Here is a 23,118-nt window from a genome sequence, read left to right as displayed (position 1 = left end):
GCTAACCTCGTCACGTTTCAGATCCATTTTGAAAAGTGTACCAAATTAACATAGCAAATCAATTAAAGTTTTGCTACTTTGCTTCTCCGTTAATTCAACCACATCTCAATGGTGTCAAGAAGTGGGATTTGGCACTCTAGTGATGGCCCCTGTTCCCTTGAGTGAATTGATTTAGTTTATGAAAGGGCAGTGCCATCTGCTGACTGTACTAAAACTAAACACCTTATTTTTTTGGGTTAATCTGTTCATTGAGTTTTTCATTTCAACGTACATTAGTACATAACGCATGCAATTATACATGTGATGGATGTCTTTAGGTTTTTATACCAACTTTAAGAAATAGCGCTCAGAACACAATTATGTCAGGTGTGAGAGATATAACTGCAGCATGTACGGAAGTACTACAGGTCAGTGTTTCAGGTGAATTAGACGAGGACATGTGACTGATATATCTGCGATGTTGCTGCGCAGAATGTGTCAACATATGATTCAAGCAATATCAGTCCTTTCTGATTTCCTTCGGCTGTATACCTTAAAACAGGAAGGGAAGGGAGAAAATAGGGCAGAGAGTCAACAACTATGAACCACACCAGCCCCACAGCAGTAACATTATGCTGCAGCATTCGCTCAACACAAAGACATCGGACCTAGCAGGGCACTTGAAATTACCAGATTTTTAAGTGATGTACAGAGTTTCTTTGATATGCATGTCGGTTACAGTGGTGTTGCCGTGAGCGGTAACACTGTGTTGCATGGAGGCCTGGAGATCGACCAGGATTTTGTCCCAATTGATGGAGATGGGGTATTTACAGAGTCCCTCATTATCCTCCATGTGTATTGCCACACTCTCTGCCTGGGCCCATAAAGAGATGGAATGGGACCACGCCTTTACTGTCGGGGCTTTAGGGGACTTCCACTGGCGGGTGATGAGGGATTTGGCCACCAGGAGTCCCAGGTCCAAGTAACGTGGGGTACCTCTATATTTGTTGTCCCAGGTGTGTAAGGCAAGTATCTCTGTGCATGTGGATAAATGCTGCATGACCCCGTGCCAATAATGGTGTACAGAGGAACAGGCCCATAATACGTGAAGGAAGTCGCCACTGACGATGTCAACGAGGGCAAGCTGCAACTGTTCTGTTGAAATACTGATTCATTTTAGCAGGGGTTAAATATGCTCTATGTACGATTTAGTATTGTGTAAGTCAAAACCAAGCATTTTGCGAGGAACATGTGTTGGACCAAACAGCGCAGCCCATTCCTTGTCTGTGCAGGGACGTGATAGATCTGTCTCCCAATGTTGGCAAAGGGATGCAAGTGATGTCACTGTATAGAGGAGCAACGAGTCAGAGAGCCAATGTGTGAGGTGGCGACCCATGCCTAGTACATGGAAGTATTGCATGTCGGACCATGTATACCGCAGCATCCCCACCAAGGAACTGTACACAAGGAAGTGTCCCGGAGGCAAGCCTCCATGATTAATTAATGACTCATATGGGACGAAGATGCCATCACTGTAGAGGTCGCCCAGTGTGCAAAGTCCTGCTTCGTGCCAGGCAGACAACTCCTTCGCGGTGGCCACAACTCACCCTCTGGGCATTCCAAGCAACGCAATAGCTGGGGAATATGGTGTGACGTCTGAGTGAGAAATACACAGCAACAAAAGCACCAGTAGGCCATGAGTTGTAGCCTAGGCGTGGTAGTGGTGAATTAGAGCATGGATGAAATAGGTGACAGATGGCGGTCTGACTTCAGGCAAGTGCAAGTGTGGTGGTGACCCTAAGTTGCAAACTTGCTATTCATCACACTACCCTTGGAGTTGGGATGCAAGGTAGCATTGTTTATAAGTTGGTACCGCCAATCCTCCTTGATCAGAAGGCAGATATAGTTTTGACAATGCTACACGGCAACATGTTTCACCAGGCTTCCTGGTGACTCATGACTCATACTCCATGAAGTGAAGTGAAGTGAAAAAGAGCAATATGAGAGCAACCAGGACATTATACAGAATCCTGTAGAATACGTTTCAGGTGGAAAAAGTGGATACCTGGCATGAGTCACAGGACAGTCTTCTAAAGATTGAAAAATCATGCAGAAAGAGGGTTGAAACGCTCAACCACCAGCTTTAAGTATATTACTAGCTTCATTCTTATGTTACAATTCTTGCAAGCCCTCTAACACAACACTCAGAAATTACCCAATAACATCCCAGACCACATTGCAAGAGATCACCTAACTGGGCTATGCATTGTAATAGGGTCCTGATTTTCGTCCACATGTTTGACCTACAGGCCTCATTGTCACACTTCTCTTAGACAGAAGAGACCTCAGGCCAACAAAACACTTTCCTCCAAGGTTCCTTCTTCAGAAAAGTCTTCCTATGGTCAGCAATCTGAAACCAATTTCTGTTAGCATTCCACGTGGATGCCAATTTTATTGTGGGGTCTTAATACAGGAATAACTCACACAAAAGTCCACTTACCCTATGGATAAAGGAAAAGATGAAAATCTATTTTTTTTATATTGGATGTCAGAGTTATCCATATCCCTGGGCCATTCAAATTCAGGGACAACATTAATGCTATCCTTGACATGGGTTGCCAGCACACCGGTATGTCTAAAGAACTTGTTGACCCTTCAGAATATTAATCTGGATCTGATATATGGATCACTTGTGTACATGGTGATATTAAACTATGTCAGTGCTCTAGCTGTTCTCCAAACGGGAGATATTATTGTTCCTACTAGGCTGGGAGTGGTGACCTCTTCAACTGAGGAGTTTATTCTTGGGAATGATAATCCACAGTTTCAGAAATAATTAGGAACAAAAACATAAACTTTATGCTTGGTGGGAAGAGTCTCCCATGGGATTGGATGAAGTAGAAATGAACACTCTGATAAGGAAATAAACTAGGAGACACAGAAGAACAGAGAAAATAAAATGATCCCTATTTATCCAGGTCAGACTACCACCCTAGAAAAAGTCTCCTAGGTGGAAACCTTATCAGAACTTCCAGCTTCCTAGGGAGGAACCCACCTTCAATGTTGCAGTGATAACTGCTTGGCTATTTACTGACCTGAACAAAGTACGTCCGCATGTCATTACTGAATAAGGATTACTATATTGCATAACTGCAGGGGAGGAGTGTAATCATTTGCTAGTACTTTACCAAGTAGCAGCTCGCAGAAGGGGTGGGGTGGCACGCGGGGGGGGGAAGGAATAAACATTTATTGAATTCATTATTTTTTAAAACAACCACTTACCTTCCCTCACCGCCGTGGCCGCTCCTCTCCTTCCTCGCAGGATGCTGCAGGCACAGGCTCCCAGCCTGCCCTGTGGCCAGCAGCGTCAGGATTGACTGGGGACACCCAGCCAGGGCGCTCCCATGCAAACAGGGAGCCTGTGCAGGCTCTCTCTAGCCAAGCAACTGTGTTGCTGGGCTGGAGAGAGCCCTGTGCGCATGTGTGTTTGGACAGGTCGACACAGCTGGCCAAACACTCATGCGCTCTGAGAGGGAGTGCTGAGCACTCCCCCTCACTCCTTGTTACCCCGTGGCCCCAGGCCCGTTTCCCAGAAAACAATCATAAACGAAGTTTATGATCGCTTTCTGGTAGAGGTTTTGAAGATGCAGCTGCTGGCGGTGAGGAATGCTCCTCCGCCCAAACAGAGGAGCCGCCCCTGACTTTACTGTTTCTGTCTCCAGTGCTGCATTTAGTCTGCTGGGTAGACGGGTGGAAACCATATCATGAGAGAAAAAAAGAGCAAGATATACTACATAGTTTTAGTGAGCCAGGGTAGTTTCCCAAGTTAATATTTCAAAAGATCCACTGCAGACCCTAACAATTATTGACAATTATTTGCGCTGAGTAAGGCTGGATCTAGTGGGCCTCATTGAGTACTTCTTAAAAAAGAAATAAGTATATCCTTGTTCTTCTGTACTACACCACTTATTACCACGAAGTTGTGCCTTTAAAAATCATGAACACATGCGTTCAAGTTATGGTCATTTTACTTTTCTAAGGTAGTTTTTGAAAGATCTTAAAAGATCAAGAAACACACATTATGTCAAAAGTAATGCCCCAAGCATGCTGGGGGACTGCCCAAATCTGTACATCTGTTTATCATCTCTAGATTTACGGACTGATCAACAGATATATTCAGACCCTTAAAAATTCGTACAGGAAGTTATGAGGGACTAGGTCAAAAACTACTTTTACTCATTTATGCTACTTAATCTCATCCTCTGGAACCCAGAGATTTTTTAAAAAAATTATTTAGCACGCAACCCCAATCATTAAAGGGCATGGCCTACGAACAATAGAATAAACATGGAGATGAGGGGGGAAATTAAGTGTGGAACAGAGTAAGGAAAATTTAACAGAAGATAGATAGCAACCAGTGTAAAAATAAAACACCTGCCTGTGAGTCCTTAAATCAGGTGACCACGTTATCATGCTGCAGGTCTAATCCACAAATACAAGTAAGCTCATTGGTGGAGTCCTTTAAGTATAGTAAAGCACATTGCAGCGGTTTTAATATGAAGTGGCTTTATTAAGTAGAGACACCCATCGTCAGTGATATTATTTCAATCTCCTGAAACAATGAAGTAATATGTAGAGATAAGGGGAGATCAGGGTTACCTAAGTTTCTTCTATGTAACCATTAACAAACCTAGAAAAGTCAAATTTCCAAGCTTAGGCCTTTCTACTCTGAAATGTGAACTCATAAGAACCAACCGCAGCCCCAAACATCAGGAAGACAAAACACCTCCTCTATAAAATTACAATCATTTTTCTTATTGAACCACAGTAAGCTCTCCGATTTATCACAGCATCATTACTGAACCAAACAAAATAGAAAACATCCTTATGAAAACCGAACTACTTGAAAGAAGAGATAGTGAAGGAAACTAGATTTTTTAGGCTGGTATAAGTGAGTCTTCAAGGACGTCATGGAACTTGCCAATAGTTCTTGTCCCGAAACCGGATGGCAGCATAAGGTTTTTTATGGACTTTAAAAAAAGTATACAGAGTCTTCCAATTTTATATCCAATGCACCATATTTACGCAGCGATTACTTTCTTCAACATTAAAGGTTACTAACAAGTTCCCATTGTTTCAAAAGACAAAGGAAAGAAAGGCTTCTCTTTGACCCTGCTTCTGCAGGCAGGTCGCTCCCCGCTCCGCCATCCGCGCCACCTCCATTCCATTTTTTTCTCTCCTGCTTTCCTCACTGCTGCGTCCCCTGCGGCCCCTCCCGCCTCCCCCCTCCTTCTCACCATTTCCTTTGCCTGGTTTTTCCCGCTGCTGCATCCCCTGCGGCCCCACCCCCCAGCCCTCTCATTCGTCAGGCCCTCCCGCCTCCCAGCTGCCACTCCCACCCTCCCCTCCTCTTATGGCAGCCGCCTCCTCCTGCTACAACACCCGCCGCATGCTTCGCAGAGTTTACAAATGGATCCCAACAGAAACAAGAAAAACAGTAACCCAGGCCTTCGTCAGCAGCAGACTCGACTACGGCAACGCCCTCTACACCGGTATCCCATCCAAACTCCTACAACGCCTCCAATGCATCCAAAACGCCTCCGCCCGACTCATCCTCAACATCCCTCGCCACAGCCACATCACCCCCCACCTAAGAGACCTTCACTGGCTCCCCGTCAACAAAAGGATCACTTTCAAGCTCCTCACCCACGCACACAAGGCACTCCACAACACCGGACCAACATACCTGAACAACAGACTCAGCTTCTACACCCCCACCCGGCATCTCCGCTCCGCAAACCTCGCCCTCGCTTCCATCCCCCGCATCCGGCGCAAATCTTCCGGCGGCAGATCATTCTCGTTCCTCGACGCCAAGACCTGGAACACCCTCCCGTCGGATCTAAGACAGACCCAGGACCTTCTTTCCTTCAGAAAACTCCTCAAGACATGGCTCTTCGAGCAGTAGCAGCACCCTCCCCCCGTGCCTTGAAACCCTCACGTGTATGTAGCGCACTTTACAAATTGATTGATTGATTGATTGATTGATACAGTTTATTCATGTTACCATTCAGCCTCCATGGAGTGCCTGCAACATTCTAAAGCCTAATGAAGGTCAGTTGACCTTAGTAATGATTAAATACAGTAGCAAATCTAGTATTGTTTATAGCTCGGATTGGTATACTTATTTACATCACATGAGGGAGGTTTTTCATGCACTACTACACCATGCCTCCAGAATAACCCTGTCAAGAGTTTGATCACTAACCCGCAAGTCCAATATTTAGGCCATCTCTGGGATGAAGGAACCATAAAACTGCAGGTATATAAACTAACGTATTTGAGCCACGCAATTTCCCAACACCAAGAAGGATATCAGGCCTTTGGGGGGTGGTGGGTTACTAACAAATGTTTATCACAACTTTTGCAAACAATGATGCTCCCTTTTCAGACCTTTTGGAAAATGCAATACCCAAATAGACCAATGGTTACAACTACCTCCAATTTACTACCCTAAAAATATATCTTTTGAAATGACTCACTACTTTTGTGTCAAAATTTTGATAAACCATTCCATCAACAGACCAATGTTTAAGGGTTTGGACTGGGGACGAATTATCAGAAAAAGCTGAAGTGGGACAGAAAAGACCCTTGGTGTACTCACTTACACAGACTTTCTGGGACTCCACTCTTTTTTGATTGTTCTCCATTGGAAGGCAAGTACTTCTTTCTCCTCCATTGTTTGATTATTAATCAGATATTAATCAGAGGGCTGTCCTTAGACAAACAAAATCATGCAAATTAGAGAGGAAAGGCCTTGACATAGAGGAACACGCTATGGATACCATTGGAGAAGGACTGGCGACTGGGCAAGCAAGGAAGGAACTCTAACAAGGCGGATGTGAGGAGAGGAAAGAGAGAAGCTATGATTTCACAGTGAATTTAGACTTGTACTACATAAGACACATCTGCACCAGTAGTTCTTGGTAAGTTCAACAACAGACCCACTTGATAAACAGAGCTGCCTGATGAGTCTTCAGACACCATGACCCAGGGTGAATTCATGGCATAAGGCACATTTTTACCAAATGGTTACATCAGAATCAGTAAGGACAGGAGAGAATCAAGTTGTCCTAGTGACAGCGGTAAAACTTCCAGAGTATCCTGGTCTGGTTAATAGAGTACATATGAACCTGACTACACATTTATGGGTAAAATCTTTCACCTATGTGATCTAAGTGATCCATTCACATTTCCCCACTCCCTTCTCATGTGTAAATGTAACTTTTGTATAGCCTATCCATGGCTGGTTCTTGTTTATTTTCTCCCAAGAGGATACATTCTGAGCCCTCCAGAAGACATTCTCACATTAGGAAGACACTCATATCTATCCTAGTATCTTCCTTTTTGTTCTGAATCCATTGTAAGCAACTTACAACTAATTAACTGAATAAATTAGCTAAGGTCCCACCACTCTGCTGTCCCCTCATTTTAATTACATCAAGTCCTCTTAAAAATATTTTGCATGTCACACCTGAGCCCATCTGCAAAGCCATGGATGAAACGCTAGTCATGTCAGGAGTTACCGATGTTAACATGTTACTTGCATGACTCAAACAATCTACCTATTCATCTTGAAAACAGTCCTCCATGCACAAGCCAAGCTAAAATATACACAGTTGAAATCTCAGTGTACACTGCACCGTTGGCATACTTGAGTCTGGTTCATTCTCCATAAAACGGTAAATACATAATTCATTCAAATGAACAGTCAATAGTGACAGCCACTGTTCCCAGTTCCCTGATGCCATTACCCGGGATGTCTCCATTAACTTTCTTAGCTAGCTATCTAAAGTGCTTGGCCGTGAATACTTGGAGGATCTCCATCCTGTTTTGATTCATTCTAGAGATCTAGGGGACAATACAGTACAAAGAAATAGGATGCATCATGCAGCTTGTGCAGGAACAATGAGCTGATTTTAGCATGACTAATTCATGTTTCCATTTGGAGTTATTAGGCTTTCCCAAGTAGAGTCATGGGGCCCTTTTACAGGATGAAAACTGCAATCAGAAAGTGCAAGAAAGTTGCCACCTGTACGAGATGTGCCATTTTCAAAGTGAAGGAGGAGGGAATAGAGAAACAGCTATTCATAGATGGAGATTCAACACCCCCACATGTGGGCCCTCTCCACAAAGGCAAAATCACTCTGAAAGTACCCAGAAGTCAAAATTTCTGTCACTTTATCAGTCCAGTGGAGATTTAAGAAAGAGTGCCTGAACACTTCCACCATTGCAGGTACACATCTAGGTTTCTTTCTCCGGCATTTCCACATTGTGCTGAGGAGTGGGTTGGGGTTACTTGAACAAAAGATTCAATCCTTTATATACACTAATGGATGAAGGGCACTCCTGGGGACCACCATACTTTCACACTCCTGCTTCCTTAAATAACAAGGCTTAAAAGGAAAGGAGTATCCTATATGCCCGCGTGGAGCAGAGTCAATACATATTACATAAACATTTGTCCCTGGGACTCATCCCAAATCTTGGACACCTAATAAGTTTAAGAGAACCACCATCTAATGCACCAATACATTACTTCATCATTTCATTTGTGTTAAAAACAAGGAGCAATGGACTGCTTATAGTTTCCGTCACATATATTACCAATTTGGATGCAAAGGTATGTGAACAAGTGATAATAGAGCAGTCGATGTAGAAATATATATTTACAGCACATGGCATAAGACACTGGTTTTTACATGCTTCATAATCATCCATAATATGGTGGTGTAAAATAGTCCACAATACCTATAAACATCACTTTGTTTCACAAACCAAGGAGGGGTTATATTGACCTTTCGAGCACTGCATCGTCTGCACTATTATTTCTTGTTCACATACCAATGCATAACATACATGAACTGCTGAAGTAATTTAATGGTGCATTAGATTGTAGACCCCTCAAAATTACTGAGAGGTGTCCAAGATCTGGAATGAATCCCACGTGACAAGTTTGTATGCAATATCCTTAAGTAACGAAGCAGAAAGCTCCTGAACTCAAATCTTTTCTCATCAACTGAAACAGTTAGTTGGTTTTGTCACTTCCTAGATGAGAATACATTAGATCGCAGGAACTACATCATAATCCCATCTACTCTCTCTGGCAAAGTATGTCAATGCTTTGTCTACGAAACATACGCCAGGGCAGCTTTCCACTCACGAGCCGATAACACCCAAATGCAGTGCTAAAGTCAGTGGGCTACACTGACCACAGTAGTGTCCATGTACTACAGTGACAGCAAAATTGTAACACCTAAAAAGAGGAATGACTTAGATCCGGCTGTTCTGAACTCATTAGCTCCCATTAGCTCAGGGATGATACTGCCTAACCTCTCACAGCACACCTGACAGTGTAGGTTTTCCACCAGTCAGCCAGTTGCAGCAAATATAGCAGTCTTTTATATACACTGCACCCTACCTTCCGGGCTTTGGAAAAACACACACCCCTTTGTACTAGGAAAAGGTCAACATAAACCCTCTAGCACCTTAGCTTTTTTTTTGCAGTTTTATACACCGTGAACTCGACCACAAGGTATTGGAGCACTTTACATGAATACCAGTTACATTACACAAGAACACATTCTTTTTTTTAGTAGGCACCGGGAGATTAAGTGATTTGCCCAGAATCACAGATCTCCAAGGTCCACAGCTCTGGCAGTTACGCCGCATCCTCTCCACAACTCAAACATGTGAACAGAAAAACAACAAAATAAAGGGAAACCTGACAAGAGGTCGTGAAAACAAAATTTCCATTAGACCTTAAAATTCCAGAATGAAGCCTTCATCAACTGAAAACAAAACGTTGCTAATGCCAAGGGTAATTGCTAGTTAGAAACCAGCTTCAAAGTTAATTAAAAAAAGTAAGGCAGGCATTATTAAAAATAATACACCTCTGCTCTAAACCCACATTCAGTTCAAAAGTCAATTGATATGTGTATTTTATTTCTTTAAAATGTGCACAATCAGTAACAACATCATGCTAACATTTGTGGTAAAAGCCCTCAAATCCACTCAACATAATAGGCACTAGCACTTCTTCAAACCCTTCACAACGCAATTTATTACGACCATCCTACACCCTTTCAAAGCAATCTCCCATTAGAGCCAACATCCATGGGGTGGCTTCCCCTAACTCTGCCTGCTGATCTCCTGTTTTTCTGACTTCATTTATGCTGGCTTTAGGATTCTGTGCACTTTACTGTCGCTGACCAGTGTGAAAGTGTAGGTGTTCTGCACTCTAAAACATGTTGATATTGGCTTATCTACAATTGGCATATTTAATGTACTTGTAATTCCCTAGTAAAGTGAACTATTTGTGGCCAACACCTGTAAATTAAATGCTACTAGTGGGTCTGCATCCCTGATTGTGCCACTTGCCTTAGTAGCCCTTTAAACATGCCTCAGGCTTACCACTGCGGTGTCTGTGTGTGAAGTTCTAGACTGTCATTTCGTACGTTAACCATTTAGTGCCTCTGCCTATCTCTGAATACACATATGGGGTGGATGACAGCTGGGCTTTGTGCATTCCCACTAGACAGTCATACACAAAGGGAGCTGGGGTGTGACACCTCCATTCTGATGGCCCATCAACAGGCTGATGGGTCTTCCTAGGCTAGAGGGGAGGGAGGAGCTGACACACATGTATAGGGCCATGCCTCTCCCCACACAAAGGTCTGCATAACCCCTGTAAAGTGTCTGTTGTGCCTCTTTGAAGTCTTCCCCACTTCAAAGGCTCAACTGGGTATTAGTGCTGGACCCCAAACCTCACCAAATCAGAACTTTGCTGGGACCAAGGACATTCTGCCTAAATGAACAGCTGCTGTGCTGCAGGAGGGACTGGCACTTTGTTAACTGCTTTGCTGTGTTGACCTGCTATCTGCTGTGCTGTAGCAGGGGCTGCCACTTTGCTACCTGTTTTGCTTTGTTGGCCTGATGCTTTCTTGCCTGGGAGAGGGACTGGACCTGCTCTCTACATCCTGGAGGTAAAGTTTCTCCAATGACTGGCTGACCCCCCCCTTCCCTGTTCTTGCAGTCTCAGGGACATTAAAGACTGCATGCAACTCTGCTCCTGCTGCTGGACTCTGTCATCTGTGAGTCCTACCCTTGCCTGACGTGCCAATCTAGTCCTGGGCCTTGATATGGGTTTGCAACTGCTCAGAAACAACACAGTGCCCTCCAGCGCATTGCAGAGTTGACAATGCAGGACCCGACTGCGAGGTTCGACGATGATGCAGCACTGACCTGAGGACATCGCTGCACAGCTCCATGATGAAGCACTACAAACATCTCAACAGAGTTTGCCGCTAACGTGGGACTTGACTGAGAAGCTCCACACCGACACATCACCCCAACTGTGTGGATTGGAATGGACGCATCGCCTTTGCATCGCTCCTCGGCTTCGATGCTTGATCCATCCAAGGTACTTTTTCCGCGGACTCTGTGCAGGTCCTGCAGCCAGCCTGGCCTCCATCATGGTCGGCCTGAAATTTGGATCTACGCCAGAGCAACCAAAACTAACCTCTTAGCGCGATTGACATCTAAGCACTGTTTTTTTATTTAATACCTAAAAATTCTTATCTCAACTTCCATTTATTGGACTTTTGTTTTTTTTAATCTTGTTTTACTCAGATAAATATTCTGTATTTTTCTAAACTGGTGTGTAGTCTATTTATGGTGTTTTCACTGTGTTACTATAATTTAAGTGTTAAACAGTAATCGGTAAATATATGTGTAAGTTAAGCCTGACTGCTCTGTGACAAGCTACCAAAGGGTGAGCACAGGTTAATTTAGGTTGTGTATCTGTCTTACCCTGACTAGGATTGTGGTCCCTACTTAGACAGGATACATACCTCTACCAACTATTGACCCAATTTCTAACATTTCCTATGATGACCACCTCCTTCCATTTTCTATGATTAAACCATGAAATCCTTCCAGCCAGCAATGAAAAAGCAGCTTTCTTTAGACAGGTACCTTCCTGTAATTCCAGTATATTTTTCAAATCCTCTCCCACCTCAATAAAAAAAAAACCTCAATTTACACAAGCTCCCCATTTAGCTGTCTATCCATGTATTGTTTGTTGAATGTGAGCTCACCAGAGATTCTTGGCACTGACAGTGTATTGTTTGCCACAGAGGTAACCAGGTTTATGTCCAATTGATTTATTATAGACTATCATGTGCCAAACCTTTGCTACATTATTTGTAGAGTTAGTGACACCTACTCTATTGGCATCTCTTGATTACTGAACAAAAATACCTTGGTCTAGATGCCAATTCCTTTTAGCAGACCTGTATTTTCTTGTCTTCAAGAATCTTAGTAGACAGTCTTTTGTCCCACAAAGTAAGCCACCTTTTTCCTGTATCAGTTTCAAGATTTCCCAGATGATTCTCGGCATGTCTCCACTGATTTTCAAGCTTGCATAGAAAAAGAGAAATAGTTAGTGGTTTGTTGTTTGTTATTGCTCAGCCTTCCTTAGGTCGTGTGGGTTCAAATACTTCATATTTGCCTTTATGGCAAAATAAGCATAGTTAGTGATTCACACCTTGTGATATTGCTCTTTGCTGAATACTGAAAAAGTCAGTCTTTAGAATCGGAGCATCAGCCATACCCTCTACTTATCATTTGTCCACTGATAGGTTGGAGAGGAGCTAAACTCCACCTTTTGCAGCCAACAACACCCAACTAACAAAGATTATTTCTTTTTGTTAGGCCCCATCCTCCATGAATTGATCACTGTGACTGTGGTGTTGGGAATAGTGAACTAAAGATAGTTTCTTGTTACCTGTCACTTGCTGGGGACAAGTACTGGTCAGTACTAAAATCAAGTGCCAGGGCCCTCATCAGAATGACCGTAGCTTGTACCACACCTTGCCCCTGCAAATTATTCCAGTGACTTTACCAATAGCACTTCTAATTGTCATACTTCTACAAGTTTGACAATCCAGACTATTCTAGTCCCCTAAATCTATAAGAAAAGCTTGGGTAACAGGTATTTGTCTTTTTTATTGTATATTTAAATAATGAACAACTGCTGTTGTGCTCATATCTAAATCAGATATTCAGCTCCACCATGTGGCAGGCAGTCATAAGTACAGGTGTTGACAATTAGGTGCCAGTGTCGAGCACCAGAAACCAATGGCTCAAATTAAGCACTGGTACTGGTTCCCTGCCCTTACAGTTGCTGCCTCCCTTTGGACCACAGGATCCAACTTATTGGACTTCAGAATTATTGCTGCAGAAATACAAATTTCCTGTGATGAAGTCAGCAATTTCTGGATAAATGCGTGTTGTATAGGTGTGCATTTCTGGGGCCCTCAATTTCTCATCAGTACCTGGACCTTCATGAGAACCAATGTAATCCCATGTTCTTTGAAATTAGAGTGGCTCCATCATCCACAAGGGTTGAGACAAGGAGATGGAAAAGGAGGACATGGACTCGCAAAACGGATCTAACATCCACACAAAGTAGGGAAATAAACTTTAGCTAGGATGTCCACCCAATGCAAGGATACACAGAAAAGGCCAGTGTAATTGCAGATTAGGAATGGTGATTTTAATGTGAATTTAAATTTCTCAGAAAGGAATACAGGAGTTTGGGTAGATCTCTTTGTACACTAAGCAGAAGGATTAGAATATGACTTGCTGTGGTGGTGGGAGATAGTAAAGAATGACAAAGACCCTAAACATAATCAGATTTAATCAGTTTAATGATGGATTTTGCAATAGTATCTGGACAAGCTATATTTATAACAACATGAATGACCAATTTGAATGTTGTTTCCATAATCAAGTCTTGCCTGAAAGTAAGCATTAGCTCTGTGGATGTCTTGTGTGGAATTTATGAGGGGAGAATGTGTTTCTATAATTGTAGATGGCCTAAACTACTTTATATCTAGATGACCATTTGTTGCAAATATAACTTACAATCTAGAATGATCCCTAAAACTTTCATTGAGCAAATTAGCTTTTGGTTCCTTTCCATGGATGGTGTCAGTCTGATGTTTCAGTATGTGAAGTTAGGCATAATAAAGATAAGCTTTATCTTAGTGATGTTTATCCCCATGATCTATAATCTGTAGACTAAGGTATTACAATGTATTGTTCAGCCGCCAAGACACTGCAATCCACCAGTACACTCATGTTGTCCAACCATTCCTTAAAGCACTGCCTGCTAATCATATTCTTCAACAAAGATCTAGCATGGATGCCATTCAAACCTGGATGCCATCAGTGTATCTGAAACGCACCCCACAAAGTTTATTCAAATTAACAGATGAACTTTTCAGCTGCTGGTTCAAGAGTTACTCAAACACGCACTCTTGGATGGTGTCACCTGTAAACTCTAATTTTACCTTAAATCTCTGTTTTCTCCTTGACCCCTCTCTTCAAAGACCACATCAAGAAAAAAGTTTGCATGACTGATGAAAACAGCTCTTACTTGCTCACAAGAGCCTTCATTTAAGCCCTATAGTGTCGTCTGATCTCACAACAACTGACGCTGTCTCCAAGAGTCCGCCCTAATACAAGCCAAAGTTCTCTTCTCCTGCAACTTGAATAATCACGAACCAACAAATGTCTCAGCTCACTTCCCCTCCCTTAATTATTTGCCTTGCCTTGCCTTCCCTGTCAGAACACACTTCAGACTTGAGTGTAATCTATAGGATAATTCTTACTAATCATCGAGTCCGTTGGTGCCCACGTTAGGAAGAGCATCTTAAACGCCTGGCTGAAAATGTATTAATGTCACAACACACACACCTTAATAGAGTTTCTATGTGCATGGTCTGACAGTTCAGAATGATCTCCCCCTGCATTTGAGATTTACTACCTCAATGGGTGCAATCTAGGAAAGATTTAAAAAAAAGCCCTTGTCCAGCATCAGCTCTGTGAATTACATTAATGATCCTGATTTTTTTTTTTTTTTTTTTACTTTTACATGCTGATTGCCCTGAATTGATATTAAAATTAAAAACAAGCTCTCAAGTATTCTATTATGCCAGTTCACCATTTTATTGTATCACAGCATTTATATAGTGCTTATACTCCTGATTAGATCATGAAACACTGATTTAAATATGGTTTCTAGTGTCCATTTACAGTTCCTGGTTAAAAGGATGTTAGATGTAGTTGGCTCCATTTGGGAAGTGTTGGGTGAGGTACATGAGGACTAAAGATGTGCTTCAAATATGGGTCAGCACAGGTTGATGCATGTAAAAACGGTGTGTGGCGGAGAGTGCGTACAATAGGTGCATTGCGCATATCGAGGGGCATGTGTAGAGGTAGAGTCCACAACAATGTATTGGATGTACTAATCCCCTCATTGCTGTGAAGAACCTACCATCTGAAGCACTGATAAACAACCAGGGTACTAAAGATCCATATAAAGGTCCTAGGTGTACCCTGCTGAAGCACTGTTCATCCAAGGATCCTACCGTACTTCTTTGTGGATGTGTGCATGATCTTTAATAATGCTCCCTGACTCCAGGCCAAGTGAGCCCATCCTGCAGATCCTTTCATTGCAGAGATGTTAGACACAATGTTTTTATACTGTCATTTTTAATTCAAAGGGGCTTGCAAAGTTCAACCAACTAAGTATATTGCTTACTTCCACTAGGACAGATGCATGAGAGGCAGGCGTGCAATTAGACCTGAACATGGTGGTGGGGGCTAACTGGCCAACCAAAGAAGACAGGACTAACAATTTCAGAAATGGGATGGAGATATCCTTAGAGGTCAATAAAAGTAAATAGACTTTCGAAACAGATTTTTTGCTAAGTTATTTCAGGACAATGATTGGGAAATGATAATGAGTTCTAGAAATATTTGTATTCCTTATTCAGAAAGACTCTTTGATCTGACTGTTGATCAAATGTATGTTTTCAGTCTGCTCATCAAGAAGTTGCAATATATGAATGTTTCATTCCGTGCATTTGTACACGTCTCAAAAAATCAACACGTTTGATTTCAGGATGTGTAACTCGCAAGTCTTGAGTTCAAATCCTATGCATCTTCCCTTCCTCAGGAGATTCAATAAGTGACCGACAATCGATTTGCAATATTACAATCTGTTAATTACTCAGCAGGAACCTGCACTTTACAAATTCAAAATGAAATATGTGTCATTAGCACCCCACATTGAGCAGTTTTCATGAGACTACTGAGCTACAGCCATGCAGAAAGTCACCAGGCCTAAGGAACTGGCAAAAAAGGTCTTTCTCTTGAAATAACTTTGCACCAAATGCTGCTCTAGCGAGCAAAAGATACACATATTCTTTCAAGATCCAGAACACTTGTGGCTGATTGGCAATGTCTTGCAAAGACACCACTTCAACAGAATCAGTGACTCTTAATGGGACGTTATAATACCAAAACTATATTTTTATTTCTGAGATAAAACCCTCAGAAGTAATGTGTGAAATCCACTAAAGTATCAATCTTCTTTTCAAATCCTGATGGTGCAATTTGCATTATAGTATGCTAAATTTGTTTAGAAATTTCGCCAAACTCCCTTTGAGATAAATGATCAACAAGTAGTGGACAAAGAGTATTTTCATTGCACAGTGTTTTTACCTTTCAGACTACGGACAGACCAAGATTTAGTTTGACAGCAAATAAGGTTCACAAGGTGCCAAACTAAACTAGTTTGTAGACGAAGGACACAATGATGAAATGCCTCCACAAAGTGAGTGCAGGAGTACTGACTTCGCAAAGACACCATCCCAGAGAAAAACACACAAGGCATAGGTAAGCACATTTCACATCTGTTTGACAATGTAGTCTGAGAAACTGATCAGAAAAGTGTTTCCTTTAGACAGCAGTGGCATCCCTTTTGTAATACATAAATTAAATGTTCAGGCTTCATGTAGCTGAGCTATTTCTAAGCCACCCATAGGTCAGAGACCTGAGATATCCATTGTTGGAAAATGAGTTATTGGTAAGGGCAGGTAGGTACCTACACCTAGCAACAAGCCACTAACCTCCACCTAGGTACAGTTAGGTCTCAGTAAATTAATCCCAGCTCAACCCTTGGTAGCTTGGCAACGAGCGTCAAGGCTTAACTTAGGAGACAAAGTGTAAAGCATTCAAATATCACAAAACAGTAATCAAATAAAACACAGGAAACAGTTTAAAAATCCAAAACCAATTTATAAAAATAGTTTATATTTTTATCTTTAAAATGACACAAAAACGATTAAAATCGGTTCAGGGGAACCGGAGATATGAATTTTTAAAGAATTATTGCTTTTCTAGCGCTTAGAAACAAAAAGCGCCAATCGGGTCATCTGGTTGCACCTCGACCGGGGCAAAGTCAAACTTTCAGGCCGACCGCGATGGAGCCTTGCTCGGCTACAGGTCGCGGGAGGCCTCGGTTAAAAAGTTACCTTCTGACTTAGTCTTTATTTTGAAGATTTTCTTCAGCGGGACGAACCACGAAGTCAGGCTGGGTCGCGGTTGAGGCAAGCCGGCTAGAATTTCCGCGGCGGGTCGGTCCCTCTCTGGAGCTTTTTTCCAAAAATTCTCAAATCTTTTCCAAACTTCTGGGGCTTCACCCAGATGTTCTTTTAAGGTTCTTTTGGGGTCCACAGCTCACCCCAAGGGTCCAGAAGTTCTGTGATGGTCCTTGGGGGGTGCGGACTTCAACTCCCAGAATGCACCTGGCGCAAACTCCTTTTTGGCCACTGGACAGTGGTCAGCTGGTCGCTTTCTTCAGGAGTTGGTGCAGGGGACTCTGGTTAGCAATTTTTCACCTGTAGCAAACAGGGAGTCCCTCCTTGAACCAGTTGAAGCCAGGAAAAGTCCTTCTTGTGGTGAAGCCCAAGTGTGCAGCTGGTGCAGTCCTTCTGAGTGCAGGGTCCAGGTGCAGGCCAGGGGTCCAGCAGGGCAGTCCTTCTTCTTCTTTAGTTCCTTTCTTGTTGAATTCTGGAGGGGATCTGAGGCGTGGGTGCAGGTCTGCCAGTTTTATCCTTGCTCCTGGGTGAAAAGCAGGGGGGCCCTGGTTCTCCAATCAGGGACAGGGTCGTCCCCCTGTGATGACCACTTCCTGGGAAGTGTGGCAAAAATCCATCCCAGAATGCAACAGTCCCTAAAAATCCAACATGGATGAATCTGATTTTTGGAGGTTACATCTGGCTGAGCCCACCCACTCGTGTGGATAAAAATCATAAACACACCCCTCTCCTGCCCTCTCCTAATCTAATCAAGGGGGCACCTAGCTGTCTGGGGTTGCAAGATGTGGGGGTGTTGCTGGGTGCTGCAAATGTCCTTCTCTGCCTTTGAAGACCAGTTTGGCAGCCCTCCCCCTTCCTGCCTCACCATCTGCTGAGGGGAGATTCCCTCCCCCAAGCACATTCCTTTGTGTGAAGCCTGGCCACTTCACACCTCATCAAGGCAGCCTGGCAGAAGCTGCTGCAGGCTGGCCAATCAGAGCACAGCAGCAAAAACAATGCAGAGCTGAAATTGGCAACTTTTTAGGTAAAGTCTAAACTTTTTACCTGAACTAGTTATATTAAATCCAACAACTGGAAGTTGTAGGATTTATTACAACAATCAATTTGATACCAAATTCTTGGTATGCAACATTTAAGGAGACTTTAAAATTTAAAATAAAGTCTGCCCATTCTAGCCTATGAAGGCCATTTACTTCAATGAGGGAAAAACGAATTTGGCTGTTTGTACCTCACCAGGGCTTATGAATCTATTTTTATAAAGTCCCTGCTTATAGTTACATGGCACCCAGCCCTAGGGGCACATAGGGCACACCTTAGGGGTGACTTATATGTAAAAATAAGGTAGTTTAAGACTTTGGAAGCACCTTTAATTCCAAAGTCGAATTTGCATATAACTTTAATTTAAAAGCAGCCAGCAAGGCAGGCTTGCTTTTAAAATGACACTGGGCACCTCAGCAATGCACCTAGGTGTGCACCACCTATGCTGTGGTCCCTAAACCTACATGCCCTACCATATACTAGGGACTTATAGGTAGGTTAACTTAGCCACTTATAATTAGCCTAATTTGCATATCCATTTTACACAGAGCACAGGCCCTGGGACTGGGACTGGTTAGCAGTACCCAGAGCACCTTTAAAGTCAGGAAAACACCAGCAAAAAGTGGAAAATGGGGGCAAAAAGTTATGGGGCCTCTGCAATCAGCCCTGTTTTCTCACACAACCCCCCCCCCCAGCCCACACGCCCAGGAGACTCAGCCCAACCCTGGGAGAGTCTTCCTGGCTTGTTAGGCGAGGAAGACAGTGAAGAAAACTGGCTGTCCCTTTGCAGGGCCTACTCTGCCTTATATCCTCCTGTCAGGGTCACTTCCTATGGGTAGTGAAGCCATCCCAACAGTAAAAGGACCCAATTCAAACTGAAACTTCCCTCTACGGGGGTCTTCCTCCTCTCTCTCTGCCAACTTGGGTAGTGAGGTGCCCACCTCCCCTACTCCAAACTTTGCTAGGGCAACACCTAGCTTACCCAAAGAGGTCACCCAACACTTGAGCAACCCCACCATGACCAATAGGGTCAGGGGGCCTACTTTGCTATTGGCCCTGGGGTCTGCCTCCCAGGCCAAGTACAGTGCTGCCAGGAAGGCTAACACCCAGCAGAGGCTACTGACAGCTGTCAGTACCCAGAACCACACCCTAAGCTCTCCACTGACAGGTGGCTGAGCTGCTTTAGGGGCAATTGTGAGGTCCTGGCACCCCTCTTGCTGTCTAGAGTGGGGGGCTACCACTTCCTGTGGCAGACACCCTCCTTCCACTCTCCCTTCTGTCAGTGCAGGGGCAACACCTTGCATCTGGACAGCTGCCTGACTACTCAGGACTACCTTGGGGTCAGGTGAGGCCTCACCAGTGCCAACTCTGGGCTCCCCCCCTACTGGGGCAGAAGGCCATTGGCTCCCTGGAACTCTCTTTAAGAGTGGCCTACCCTTCCTTTTCTTCTTTCCTTTTCTTGGGGACCCCTGTCTCCTAACTGTAGGGACTGACTCCCCAGGACTTTGGGTTGGGGGGGCGCCCTGGGCGACCACCCCATCTGTGACCAGACTCACCTCTGGGAGGTCATTGCCCAGGATACAATCTAGGGGAAGGTCAGCACTGACTACCACCCTAATCCAGTCAAGGATACCCTCCCTCTCTAGGGGCACTATGGCTACAGGTTTGGAGGTGACCTCCCCTGTGGCTATCCTGACTTTCTTTGTCTTTCCTGGGACATACATGTCTGGGGTCACTAACCGGTCACTCACTATAGTGTGACTGGCACAGGTGTCTCTCAGGCCAGTGGTAGGGATCCCATTCACTTGAATGTGGTGGAAGTGCCTACTCCCACCCTCAGGGATCACCAGCTTACCATCTGGTCCTGTCTCCCAGCTCAATGCTAGGAGGACTTCATCATCTGAGGAATCCTCCTCTATGGCTACACTGGACAGCCCAGTGCTAACCACCTTCTTTGGACAGGCTGCATCTCCTCTGAAGTGACCTGTCTGCTGACAGTCAAAGCAAGCCCTACTGTCCAAGAGCTTTTTTAACCCTGGGTCTAACTGTCTCTGCTGGTCAGAGTGGGAGTGGGATTTACTCTCCTCCTTCTTAGGGTTCTGGGGTACAGAGGGAGTCTCTGTGGTGGGCTTACCACCTCCCTCCTTAGGTTTTTGGGGACCTGCCCCCCCCTTCTTGGAGTCTCCCCCCTGGGACTTGACAACCACCCTGGTTCTCAACCACTCATCAGCTGCCTCCCCTAGCTCTCTAGGGTTGGTCTGCTTAGAGTCCACTAGATGCTGGCGTAACCTTTCTTGGGTACAATTGGTCAAGATGTGCTCTCTCATGATCAGATTGTATAACCCCTCATAAGTATCTACTTTGTTACCAATAATCCAGCCCTCTAGTGCCTTTAGTGAAATGTCCACAAAGTCAACCCAAGACTGGGTACTGACCTTCTGGGTGTCCCTGAACTTCATTCTATATTGCTCTGTTGTCAGACCAAACTTCTTGGCTAAGCACCTCTTCATACTAGGGTATGAATCTGCCTCCTCCCCCCTTAAGGTCAAAAGCCTATCCCTCCCTGAGTTGGGGACCAACTCCCACAAAAGGGAACCCCAGTATTGAGGCCTAACCCTTCTCATTTGGAGTGCCCTCTCAAAGTCCCCCAGCCACTTATCTATGTCATCCCCCTCTACATAAGCAGGAACCACCCCCTTGGGTAATCTGGGGCAAACTCCCCCACCCATGGACACCTCAGCTTCTTTATCGCTGCCTCCATCTCTTTTCTCTTTGTATGCCCACTTTTTCTTTTCTAGGGCCAGCTTCTCTGCTTCCAAAGCTATGTATGCTAGCTGGGCCTCCAGCTCTCTTTCTCTGATGGATGGGTTCTCTCCTCCTGAAAGGACCCCCTTCCCACCACTAGCTTTGGATCTGCCCCTAGTGACTGTATTTACTGAGGACCGTTCTTCCTCATCCTCACTTGGGCTCAGATGCCTTCCCTCCCCTGAGTGGTTAGAGCTTGCATCCTCCCTTCTTTCTCCCTCCTCTGGAGCTTCTTCTGACTCTACCTCTTGGGCCTCAGCCCATGCTGTCAGGGATGTGATCAGGATTTGCTTCCTGAGATCAGTGGTTGCAGGCAACCCTCTTTCAATACACAACCCCCTAAGCTGGACTACTGTCAGTGTGGGTAGGCTAGCCAGATCAAGCTCCATGGTTCCCTAGTTTTGTGTCAACAAAAACTTTTTGCAAAAATTGGAAACAAGAATTTAGAAAAATTACAAAAATTCAATAATTGAAATTAATCCAAATTAAAAATTAAAAACAATTTTTGCACTAGGACAATTTAAAGGATTTTTAATTTGTTTTACCTAAAACTGTAACGTGATATTGAACACAAGTACAGGTTCCCGTCGCTGCTTCCAATTATGTTGGAAAATGAGTTATTGGTAAGGGCAGGTAGGTACCTACACCTAGCAACAAGCCACTAACCTCCACCTAGGTACAGTTAGGTCTCAGTAAATTAATCCCAGCTCAACCCTTGGTAGCTTGGCAACGAGCGTCAAGGCTTAACTTAGGAGACAAAGTGTAAAGCATTCAAATATCACAAAACAGTAATCAAATAAAACACAGGAAACAGTTTAAAAATCCAAAACCAATTTATAAAAATAGTTTATATTTTTATCTTTAAAATGACACAAAAACGATTAAAATCGGTTCAGGGGAACCGGAGATATGAATTTTTAAAGAATTATTGCTTTTCTAGCGCTTAGAAACAAAAAGCGCCAATCGGGTCATCTGGTTGCACCTCGACCGGGGCAAAGTCAAACTTTCAGGCCGACCGCGATGGAGCCTTGCTCGGCTACAGGTCGCGGGAGGCCTCGGTTAAAAAGTTACCTTCTGACTTAGTCTTTATTTTGAAGATTTTCTTCAGCGGGACGAACCACGAAGTCAGGCTGGGTCGCGGTTGAGGCAAGCCGGCTAGAATTTCCGCGGCGGGTCGGTCCCTCTCTGGAGCTTTTTTCCAAAAATTCTCAAATCTTTTCCAAACTTCTGGGGCTTCACCCAGATGTTCTTTTAAGGTTCTTTTGGGGTCCACAGCTCACCCCAAGGGTCCAGAAGTTCTGTGATGGTCCTTGGGGGGTGCGGACTTCAACTCCCAGAATGCACCTGGCGCAAACTCCTTTTTGGCCACTGGACAGTGGTCAGCTGGTCGCTTTCTTCAGGAGTTGGTGCAGGGGACTCTGGTTAGCAATTTTTCACCTGTAGCAAACAGGGAGTCCCTCCTTGAACCAGTTGAAGCCAGGAAAAGTCCTTCTTGTGGTGAAGCCCAAGTGTGCAGCTGGTGCAGTCCTTCTGAGTGCAGGGTCCAGGTGCAGGCCAGGGGTCCAGCAGGGCAGTCCTTCTTCTTCTTTAGTTCCTTTCTTGTTGAATTCTGGAGGGGATCTGAGGCGTGGGTGCAGGTCTGCCAGTTTTATCCTTGCTCCTGGGTGAAAAGCAGGGGGGCCCTGGTTCTCCAATCAGGGACAGGGTCGTCCCCCTGTGATGACCACTTCCTGGGAAGTGTGGCAAAAATCCATCCCAGAAGGCAACAGTCTCTAAAAATCCAACA

The 23,118-nt window shown here is 44.1% G+C and overlaps 1 protein-coding gene across 8 annotated transcripts in view; it reads right to left on the bottom strand.

Annotated features, from left to right (window-relative positions):
- CADPS2 (calcium dependent secretion activator 2) overlaps positions 1-23,118 on the bottom strand; it is a 1,861,089-nt gene that overhangs the window by 1,705,747 nt on the left and 132,224 nt on the right. The gene's annotated exons all lie outside the window — the stretch shown is intronic.

The sequence above is a fragment of the Pleurodeles waltl genome, chromosome 4_1 (assembly GCF_031143425.1).
Source record: "Pleurodeles waltl isolate 20211129_DDA chromosome 4_1, aPleWal1.hap1.20221129, whole genome shotgun sequence".
Lineage (NCBI taxonomy): Eukaryota > Metazoa > Chordata > Amphibia > Caudata > Salamandridae > Pleurodeles > Pleurodeles waltl.
This window is presented reverse-complemented; position numbering and strand designations above follow the sequence as displayed.